The sequence below is a fragment of the Vicugna pacos genome, chromosome 15 (genome assembly GCF_048564905.1).
Source record: "Vicugna pacos chromosome 15, VicPac4, whole genome shotgun sequence".
NCBI lineage: Eukaryota > Metazoa > Chordata > Mammalia > Artiodactyla > Camelidae > Vicugna > Vicugna pacos.
In genome coordinates this window covers 38,416,526-38,427,546 of record NC_133001.1, presented here as the reverse complement: position 1 = coordinate 38,427,546, position 11,021 = coordinate 38,416,526, and the positions used below count along the sequence as shown (strand labels likewise).

The following is an 11,021-nucleotide window of genomic DNA, read 5'->3' as shown; positions in this document are numbered from 1 at the left end:
CTCGCCACATGCCCCGCCCCCACCCCCACCCCCACCCCCAGTGCCTCATTCTAGTTACTAACCACCTCCAGAAGGGTGAGCACAATCCTGGCTTATACATCACACAGGATGTGCTCTTTGAGGTCTCCTTTTGTCCAACATTATGTTACGGAGATGTGCTGTAGATCATTCATTCTCATTGCTGTCTAGTATCCTTTGTGTTGCCCTTCCTGATTGGAGAAATCCCCAGTGGAGGCGGGCATGTGTCCCCTTTCACTATTGGTCCCAGGGATGGGCATGTGACCTGGGCCAGCCAATTGAGATTTCCCAGACTGGAAGCAGAGCCTCTCTCTTTTCCTCGTGAGAAGCTGTATATGGCACCAGACTCTGGAATCAGGCCCTTCGCGTTCAGTTCTGGCTGTGTCGCTTCCAAGCTGTGGAATCTGGTGTGAGTTATTTAACTTCTTTGTTGCTCATCTTAGTTTCGGCATCTCTAAAAGGGGATAATAATAGCATCAACCCGGTAGAGTTGTTTCAAAGATTAAGTGAATGCTTAGAACCACGCCAGGGATATGTTAAATGCTGATATGTGGGGTTTTATTCTTGGATCATGCATTCTGAAGGTGTAAGGACTGTGGTGGCCACAGAGCGGACGGACTGCAGCGTGAACACTGAGTTCCTGAGGCTCTCGGTGCACACCGCACCTGCCATGCCTCTGAGCCTTTGCACACGCTGTTCCCTCTGCCTAACCTATCATCCTCCTTTGATTCTTCCACAAAACTTCCATCCCTCTTTGTATGCCTCAGCCCAAAAGGACCAGTGTACCTACTTTGTTTCTAATAAAACGCCATCCCCAACCCCGCTTCCATCATTGTGCTATGGCAACTCTCAATGTGTGGTCTGCAAACCCCTGGGCAGGGGTGGGGGTCCTCCTAAGACGTGATTCCCCTTTCCCACTTTGCTGACACTTGCATTGGTGGTACAAGAGCAACAGGTGAGTTAAACTGTAGCTGTATGAGTATAAATCAAGACAGAGAACCAAATTTTGCTACTGGATATTGCATTCTTCATCACCATGTACTAGCAAAAAAAAAAAAAGCAGCTTCATTTAAGAATGCCTTTGATTACGCAGAAAAAAATGTTAATTTTTTGACCCTTGAATGCATATATTTTTAAATTTCTGAGAGACCAAATAGGAAATAATGCCTAAAGCACTTCTTAAGCACACGAAAGTAGGATCGTATCTCAAGGAAAAGCACTTGTACATATGAGCTGCACGCTGAATAATCTTTTTCCGTGGAGTACCATTTTTACTTGAAGGAACAAAAGATGGACAGGCAGACTGTGGTTGTTCAGACTTGAGTGTCTGGCAGACATTTTCTTAAAAATGAGTGAAGAGAGCTTGTCACATAAGGGAAAACAGCTGTTAGAACTTGTGCCAAAGATAAAATTTGAGCTTTCAAGTAAAAATTAGAATTTTAGAAACCATGTAAATGCCATCCTGAGTGTGAGCGCTTCTCATGACTCAGACTTTTCTGGTGCGATGGGAGGAGACATTACAGGGATTAGAGCAGAATGTGATGCCCCTCTCTTTACACACACCTTCCCTCTCAGGGTTGTGGCGTCCTCCTCCCAACCCTGATTCCATCCCATCATCATCTTCCTTCCTCCAGTGACTGTCCTGTACTTCATCCTTCACATCTAAGGGCCACTATAGATTTGACGGACTAGTTCACTGGGAGGGACTAGGCGGGGCCCCAGGACAGCTTCCTGCGGAAGACAGCCTTGGGGAGACAACACCTGCTGGTTGGGCAATCCCTTTGTTTAGGGGCCCAGAGAGAATTTGGATTCTAAGGGTGGGAGGTTAAAGCCAGCTGAGTGTGGGGAGACTGGCTTCCTGGAGTGCTGACTCAACCCTCAATGAGTCATAAAAAAATTTCTATTAAGTTCTTATTGATAACTGATTAATGTTACTCTTTAGCAATTATTGTGAGATACCTTGTAAAGTCCCTTTTGAGGAGTATTTTTCTCAAGACATCAAAATTTCTGATGTCTCATTTCTTTTTTTGCTTTAGAACTTTTAAAACATTATTTTGAAATAATTCTGTACTCTAAAGAAGGTGCAAAAATTGTACCATAAGTTCCTCTATACCTGTCACCCAGCTTCTCACAATGATAATGTTGTAACTAACCATACTCCATTATGAATACAAATACTAGGAAACTGACATTAGTGCAATACTGTTAACTAAATTACGAATTTTATTTATTCTGTCACCACAGAGAAACTCCTTTGTGCTACCCCTTTAGAGTGGTACTCCATTCATCTTCAAAATATAATTTTAATTTTTATTTTAATGAAAATTAGACTTTATTAAAAAATCTGTGATGGGAAACACTGTTGCCAAGCATAGGGCCATGAATGTAGTAAATTAGGTGGAATTTAAAGTTGAGAGTCTGGCTATAAACATTGACTTGTGCCTCACTTGCTGTGTAATTTTTGGCAGGGAACACCACCTCTCTGAGCCTTGGTTTTATTACCAATAGAATGAAATTAATAATACCCACTTGGTAGAGATGCTGCACAGGTTGGAGACCCAGCATTTGAAATGCCTGACACATCCATCACAGGTACTTTCTCCGTAGTCATTGTCTTAGGTCATGTTCTCCAGGAAGCAGACTCTGAGATGAAGATCTGCATGCAGATTGTTTCTGGGGAGTGAGTGCTCCAGGGATCAACACCTGTGAGCTGGTTGGGACCCAAGACTGGGCAGCAGAAGTTGAACTGTGATGTGGTTGCAACAGGAGGCGTCAGATGCTCCTGCAGGGAGCTGGGCTGGCCCTTTAGAGCTGTCCAGGCCTTTGTAGCCCTGCCTCAGTCACTGTATGGACTCTGCTCTCAGGGAGGAGTGTAACTTGGGGTTGGGTGGCTCCCTCCAGCCAAGGGCAAGCCCTGAGGACAGACTCAGCTGTGAGCCTGCAACAGCTAACACTCACTCAGCTGTGATCCTCTGCACTTCCAGGGAGTCTGGACAGTGTATCACGGGATCTGCTGTACTTTTCTTTTGTGGATCTGATGAAGGCGACATCAGAAGGGGAGACAGTCATAGATCTCTCATCCTCCCCACACGCTAACCACATCAAACGCAGACGTATGTGGATGTCTTGATAACCCTAGAAAGAGCTGTTTTCTTTCCTGTGTTAGACCATTAAAGGGAATTCGTTTACATCTTCAGGAGGACCTAATTTGGGAAAAAAAGAAAAAAGAAAGAAAAAAAAAAGGAAACAAAGAAAGCAGTGGATCCTACTCTTCCTAATAGCCACTAAAGGGAATTTCCTAAAATTCTCTTTGCCAGCCCATAGAAGAACTCCATCTTGTACATCTTGTACTATCCTGCCTTATGTAAGGATGGCCTTGAAGAGTATTTTGGAGACAGACTTTTAATAACTTCCAGAAATCCTTTCTCAGCCTGCCAAGGACAAGCTGGTATCAGTGATATTATAAAGTAATTGTGTTTGCTTAGTAATAGCTGGAAACCTACTGAAAGTCTGACACTGAGCTAAGACCCACGGGGGCACCAAAGGGGAGATTCCGAATCTCCAGCTAGAAAGGTCCCATTCTGTGCCTTCCCCCTCTGCACAGCTATTCTGAGATAGAGTAAGTAGTGGAATTTTGAAAGCACCACCCTAAGCACAGAATTGTTCTGATTACCCAGTGGATGTGGCTTAAGATCCTGATGGTTCAGATCTAAACTTGATTAGTGTGGCTTGGTCTGTAAACATTACGGTAATGTGTTCCCCCTGCTTAAAAAAAATTTTTTTTGTCCAACTGTTTTATTTTTTTGGCAGGGGGAGGTAATTAGGTTATTGATTGATTTATTTTTTAACGGAGGTACTGGGGATTGAACCCAGGACCTCGTGCAGGCTAAGCATATATTCTACTGCTGAACTATACCCAACCTCTGCCATCGTGTCCCCTTTTATAAGGGAAGGATCATATGTGTTAAAGTAAAGCGCATCTTTTCTGTGCGACATCATGAGTTTTGGGGTGAACAATTGAAATAGGTTTTCCTGGTGGGTTAAGTCTCTTTGGAGTAAATTTCTTTGGCCAGTTATCCAAGCAACTATTTGCCTTCATTTGTTTATAAATAAAGATACAGCTCCACTGCACAAAATGATAATGAAATGGTAACATGAAAAATTATTGAAATTAAGGAGATTTTTCCACCAGAAAGCTTGATAAACAGTCCGCCTTTCTCAAACAACTGCACTGGGTATTTGAGGGGAGGTGTCTCATTGACCTGGAAGCTTTCACATCTGTGACAAGGCTACAAGCCCTCATACTCTTCAAAGCTGGGAAGGGTTAACCTCAACCCTGCCGATCCCTGGCCTCTATCTCGGTCTCTCTCCAAACTTACAGACAGCCATGGCCTTCTCAACTTGGGGGGAGGAAGAAGGGTAGAAGCCAGGTCAGGGCCCTGAAGGCCCAAGAATGGCTCTGCCAGAGGGGAGTCCTTGCAGGACAAAGGGAGCGAAGGCCCATCACCCCAGGGGACTTAAATGGCACATGTCATCCTGGCCTCCGACTCCAGGGAAAGGTCTGGGGGGAGGAGCCAGATCTGGTTTCCTTCTGTGTCTGCACAGGGCCCTTAATATCGTTGGTGATTAATAAATGTTGGAGACTGAATGGACTTTTCTGTTATCCCTGTGAACAGTGCCATAAAGTGAAGGTATGAGTTAATCAGCAGTGATCAGTGCCACACATTAGTCATATTTAGAGGCAGCAGGGTTTTGACTGTTGTATCAGAGATCTTGGGTTTGTTCCTGGAAACTTCCCTGGGCAAGTGTCCTTTTTAAGTCAGAATCTCTGGTGAGCTCATCTAAAGGATGAGTTAAAGCGCACTAGTCTGGGAGTCAGAGGAGACCTGGGCCCAGATCCTTTCCCAGCTACGTGACCTTAGAGAAGTGGCCAAACCACCGTAAGGCACAGTTTCCGCAGCAGTTAAGTTGGTTGATAAAACGCTGCCTTTTATAGGCTTGTTTTATGGGTCAGATGAGCTAATGCCTGCAAAGTGTTGGGCTCACCCCAAGTGCTTAATAAATGGTGACCATTATTATCATTACTAAGATAACCATTATAATTCGTCATCCAAATTAAGACACTCTGTAGGAATTTGGGATTAAAAGATACACACTATTATCTATAAAATAGATAAATGACAAGGACCTACTATATAGCACAGGGAACTATGTTTAATACTCTGTAATAGCCTATAGTAAAAAAAAAAGAATATGAAAAGGAATATATATATGTATAACTGAATCACTATGCTGTACACCGGAATTAACATAACATTGTAAACCAACTATACTTCAATAAAAAAAGCATAAAAAATTTAAAAGAATGCAGTTTAGGGAGAAAAATAATAAAAGATTCTTTGACAGCAAAAGGGGGCATGAAAACAATTAGGATGATAACTTTTTCTGAAAGATTTTCTTACTGACAAACAAATCATTTTCTTATATTGATAGACCTATAAGATGGTTCTATTCAGGAACAATTTTTAAATGTAAAATTCCCTTGAAGAAATAAAAGAACATATATCTCTACATTAAAGCAAATTTGAAATTTTTCTTGATGTTTATGTGAACATTAAAAAACATTTAAGCAGAATAGTTATTCTCGATATGTATTTTAATCAGCTTCTCAGTCTACCTGTCATGATATTCTGCAGAACATAGTTTTGAATAGTTTTATTATTGTTAACTTTTTCCACAAAATTGTCTGCATTTTGAGTTTAATAAATCTGAAATTGCTGATACTTCTGTTGACTTCTCTAGGGACCACAATATATTTAATTGAGAAAATACTCGCTACCAGTGATGAAGTACCTGGTAAGCTGAGAGCAGTTCTGCTAAATAAAAGCTAGTCTCAATTCTGATTTTTAAAAATACTGAAATATATAAATAACTCAGTCCAAATATTTCCTCAGGTAATTTTGTCTTCTATTCAGAGTACCTTTCTTTGACAACTATTTTTATGGTACAGCTTGTTGAGTGAGTTGTCTCTATTTACGATTCTTTTGAATGGTTCCCCAAATTTAGATGATTCAAGATTGTAGCCCTTCTCAATTACGTCCTATTCTGGGACAGAATCTAAATTTAGCCAAATAAAAATAGGGGCTCCATCAAAATATTCTTCTCACAGGTTGAGATCATCTAGGGCACAGTTATAGAATCTCAGAATTAAATCTTGTACTTAATTGAGTGCTCATTGACTCCACCTGCCCCACCCCCCCCTACTTTTGCAGGATACATTTCAATGTCTTCCTGTTTGTGGAGCTGGCTTCGTGGGCTTGTGACGTGTGCATTCATACAGATCCCAGTGCTTAGAAGGGCTCCACACTTGGCTTATGGCCCCACTGTCACCATCTTGAAATTCTTAATTTTTCAACAAGGGATTCTGGATTTTCATTTTACACTAGGCCCCACAAATTATGTATATGGTCCTGCCTGTTTGTCAGCTTGGTTTTCAATAATTCTATTTTTCTGAAAGATTTAAGTTCAAAAGCTGAATTAAAAACAAACAAAAAAAAGCTCCATTCACTCCATATTTTGAAGACTTCCAGAAGATTTTGAATCAAATGCAACCAAAATTCAGAGCATTGTAGGACACTTAGGTTGATTTTAATAAGGTAGTTTATCATAAAGACTCAGATATTTTAAATCAATTGAGAGGCAGAAAGAATTTTGTGATCCAGTTACTGTGTGTGTGTGTGTGTGTGTGTATAAAATATGACAACTCAGTTTCCATTTCCATTGGTGGACTACCACAGCTTTTTTGGACAAAAATACTAATTATATACATACATTCTGCTACCCAGTCCAAGTATGTTTCTGTTCCACAGGTTCTAAGTTTAGTAATAATATGGTTTCTACCAGGATTCTGGCCATCAAAATTTATCACCCTCCAAACAAATTTCTCTTCAATGATGAACTTTTAAACTAGATATATAATATCAATCAAAATAATGTCCAATTTTTCACCTTTGATGGAATGAACTTTCCAGTGGTTTAATTTTATGAATTTGTTTTTTTAAAAAATGAACCCTTATTAGAATTGACAAATTCCTCACTTGAAGCATCTGATGACCCTAATATAATGCTTATGTCATCTCAATGTTCACATAGTTCTACTTCTGCTAGTGGAGACATATTAGCAGCTAATACTACATTTGTCAGGCATGCATAAGAAAATTTGGAATTGAGAATGAGTGAAATTAATTTAGGAGAACACTCATTGCACCTATGTGAAAAATTAAGCTTCACAGAGTGACGTGAAAACATACCTTGTGGAGCTGCTTGTGTTAAATCATCTTTGAGCATTGTCCACTTAAAGTAATAAACTTTTGAAGCCAGTGTTGATGCTTCAGCAAATTTCTGTTTACTGATTTTCATGTAGCGAGCGACAGCATTATGATATCCCTATGGTGGTGGAAGCAAGATGTCGTCAAATATTTTATGAAAATTATACATTCATCTACAGCTTTAATATTTTATTTTTTCCCTATAATTGTACTTTGATCTTTTGAAGCTGATTGTGCTCCAAAGAGTTTGTTATAAAAGAAAAAATGTTCCCCAACAATGCAGTAAGTACTGGTTGTAGATACACTGTATGGTAAGTGACAAAAACCACTATAAGCAAGAGTATTCAAACTGTAGTCTATATGTTCCATGATGGGGCTGCCCAGCCCCCTCTTCCTTAACATGTTTCACCTACATCTACCCTGCACTTTCTCAGTTTCCCAGTGACCCTGCCAGCATGTGGCCGGGCAGCTTCATGGACCACCTAAGTCATGGCAGGCTCTCTCACTACCACAGAGTCCCTCGGAACTGGTGGCTGGGCACACTGTTTTACCATGTTGTCCTTCAAAGAGTGTGTCAGTTGCACCTCATCAGCAAACAATTGGGAAAAAAGAGAAAGTTATTACTGGTCATTCTTCAGATTTTACCAGGAGAAAAAGTGAGAACTCAGTTTACTGCATGTGTCTCCACACTGCTCTTTAAGACTGGCGGAGGCTGGGAATGCCAAGTGGAGATCTACTAAACCCATCCCAGATTGTCTATTTCCACTATTATTAATAATGTTTTGTTTGAAAAATTAAGCATCTGATGTATGTTAAATTGCCTGGGACTGTCCTGGGAAAAACCTGGATGTACGGTCACCCAGATTATCAATCACATTGCTTTGGTTTTCCTATGACTTCCCAATGGAAGGTGATCTTGCACTAATTTTACAAACAACTTGTTCATTTAAAAAATGACCTTTTATTTAAACGGAAAGGTGAGGGGAATTGGTGCAGTCTAGAATGGGATAAGGTAAAGCTAAAAGATGAATGTCAACTTGAGCTCACTCAGACATCATGACTTAACCTCTCCTGGAAGCCAAATCCCAGGGACAATTTCTGATCATTTTCTTAGTGGTCCAGAGTGGTTTCCAGATAAAGCAGGCTGAATTCTTGAGGAGAAGGGGGAACCTGGGTCATTTATCTTATTCTAGCTTCCTAAGCCCAGGGTCTACATAAATATGGGCCTACAGCACTGCAGGTTCCTTTTAACTGTGCCCCAAGTGAAGTGCCAGGAAATCACTTTTTTTTTTTTATTTTTTGAGAAGGTGGCATTAGAAGTCCAAAGTTGTATTGGAGACCAGCTGTATATAAGTTGTGTAAACTTTATCGTGTGAGGGCTTCATCACCTGTAAAATGGTCCTCACAGCATGGGCTGCCAACACATCTGGGTCAGAACAGCTGGGAACAATTTTCTATTGGAAAAATAACTTATGTGGAAAAGGAGCATAAACTTTCATCATATACTGGCTGGTTGTAAACTAAGGCCCTGTCAGGGAGAAATTCTAATGACTTGTTTTTCTGTTTGGCTGTAGTCAGATATTTTGGGGGCACGTAAGGCACACGTTTTCCAGGCGACAGGTCATTATCATAAAATGAACTGGTTCACCTTATTACCTTTTGAGTCCTTTACTAGTGGATTTTTGGGAAACAGATGCTAAATGTTTAACAAAGTTCATATACAGCTTGATTAGGGCTTTTCCATAGTAACCTGATCCACACAACGTAGCTCAAGCATATCGTGCTAAAAAAGCATATCAAAGTAAGCAAGTATGACCTAACACAGATTAAAATTGCATTTTTTAAATATCAAATAATGCCATGTGGACTTGGGTGACCAGACTGACTGTCACTGCAGAGCCTAGATAGGAGAAAGGGTCCTGTCCAGAAGCAGAGTAAAACCATATTTTAAATTTGGAATCTCTTGTAGTTTTAATCATCAGCTATCCTGTTCTTTTTCTGGTTTAGGAAGCAAAAAGCACGAGTGGACCTCAGCCCACAGAGTGTTTGAGAAATAGAATTACACGTGGTACTGTTAAATTCTACCTCGATTTGTGTCTTGTCAACTCTAAAAGACTTTCTGTTTGCCCAAAAGGCATGATAAAATGTTAGTTTTTTTTTTTACAATTTCATTTGATCTATTTTTCAACTATTTAAATATTTTATAATTTCTAGTTTAAAATATTTGTTGTCATAAACATAATATTTACCATTTTAATATTTTTTCTAAATGTGCAACTCAGTGGCATTAAGTACATTCACAGTGTTGTATAACCATCACTGCTATCTATTTGCAGAATTTGATTTCTAACTTTTTAAGCTTCTCCAGGACACCATACCTTAGTGTGAAGAGGGGAAACGAGATGATTTTGCTTTAAGTGAAATCCGTTAAGCAGCTGTTTGTTTGCTTTCTTCATCCCTGTTAGGGATGCCTGTAATTGTCAACTGATCGTGCTTAACCCTTTTTTGAACTCTGCTTTTATTCTTGGATGGTTGTAAACCAGGGAAGATCTGGTTTACAAAAATCTATAAATGCTCTAAAAAGAAATTTTAACAGAGCTGTACGTCTGGTGTGGGAGGTGAGGGGAACTTTATTATGTTCATATATGGAAGAAAGGAAAGTCATTCAAGACCCACACGGTTAGGTGTGACTATGTGTGTTAACTAAATAGGGGAACAGGAGGAGTTTAGTGTCTAAACTTCTCCAGTTCAAGCTGTGTATGGATGTTATTTAAAATGAAGATGTTTATAAAATGAAATCTCGGAATACGTAAGCATTAAAGGAAATCAGCAAAGCATAGACCTGAGTAGCTTTAGACTTTGTTTCCCTGAAGCTCCTGATCATCAGATCTAGCCACTTGGGTGTTTATAGAACATTTATCTTTGCTAAATGTCCTGTATTACTGTCCCCCACAGACTCCCTCACCGGCCATAGCCCATCTCCAGGCAGCAATGGAACCATGTTAAAGTCTCATTTGGAGTATTTATGGTCTATTCCTGAACCCGTGTCTCTTTTGTTTTGAAATCATGGTTGCAAAAGGCTCAGAATTGACAGGTTTCCTTGTACATGTCCCTTTAAGAGAAAAATGGAAATGGGGCTCTTGGTTTCACTTAATTTATTTCATGAGTCAAGTAGAGATATCCATCATTATAATTGGTCGTGACAGAGCTATGGCAAAATGTTAGCATTATTTAAATCATTTTGGCTACTATATGGATGTTGGTTTTATTATTCTCTGTACTTTTCTGGATCTACTAGGACAAAAGTAAATATATACAAATTATAGAATTGACAAAGCAGGGGACATTACCCTTCTAGGGTAGGCAAGGAAAATTTCAACATTATGTTAATTTGGAATTAACTAGGCTTCCAAGAATAAAGTCGCTTCCCAACTCCCAAGCAATCTTATCTGCACATCTTTAGAAAAAGACTTAATTGTTGCATTCAGTCCACAGGACCCTCTTATAACATTGCTCTAGGGGCACTACAGCTTACAGTGAAAGAACACTGTCAACAAGTGCTAAAGATTGTCCCCATGTTGGCTGGTTCAGAAATTGTGGTGACTGAATTCAGAAAATAAATTGTTCTGATTCTTTCAAGCTTTGAGGCTTTGAACAAAATAACGAATAGCCTTA

General features: G+C 39.9%; 1 long non-coding RNA gene across 1 annotated transcript in view; it reads left to right on the top strand.

Moving 5' to 3' along the window:
- Window positions 1-359: 359 nt before the first annotated feature.
- LOC116283442 (uncharacterized) overlaps window positions 360-11,021 on the top strand; it is a 41,983-nt gene continuing 31,321 nt past the window's right edge. Inside the window, exon 1 of the long non-coding RNA XR_004193023.2 lies at window positions 360-427. This is a non-coding gene — a long non-coding RNA (uncharacterized lncRNA). The remainder of the gene's footprint in view (window positions 428-11,021) is intronic.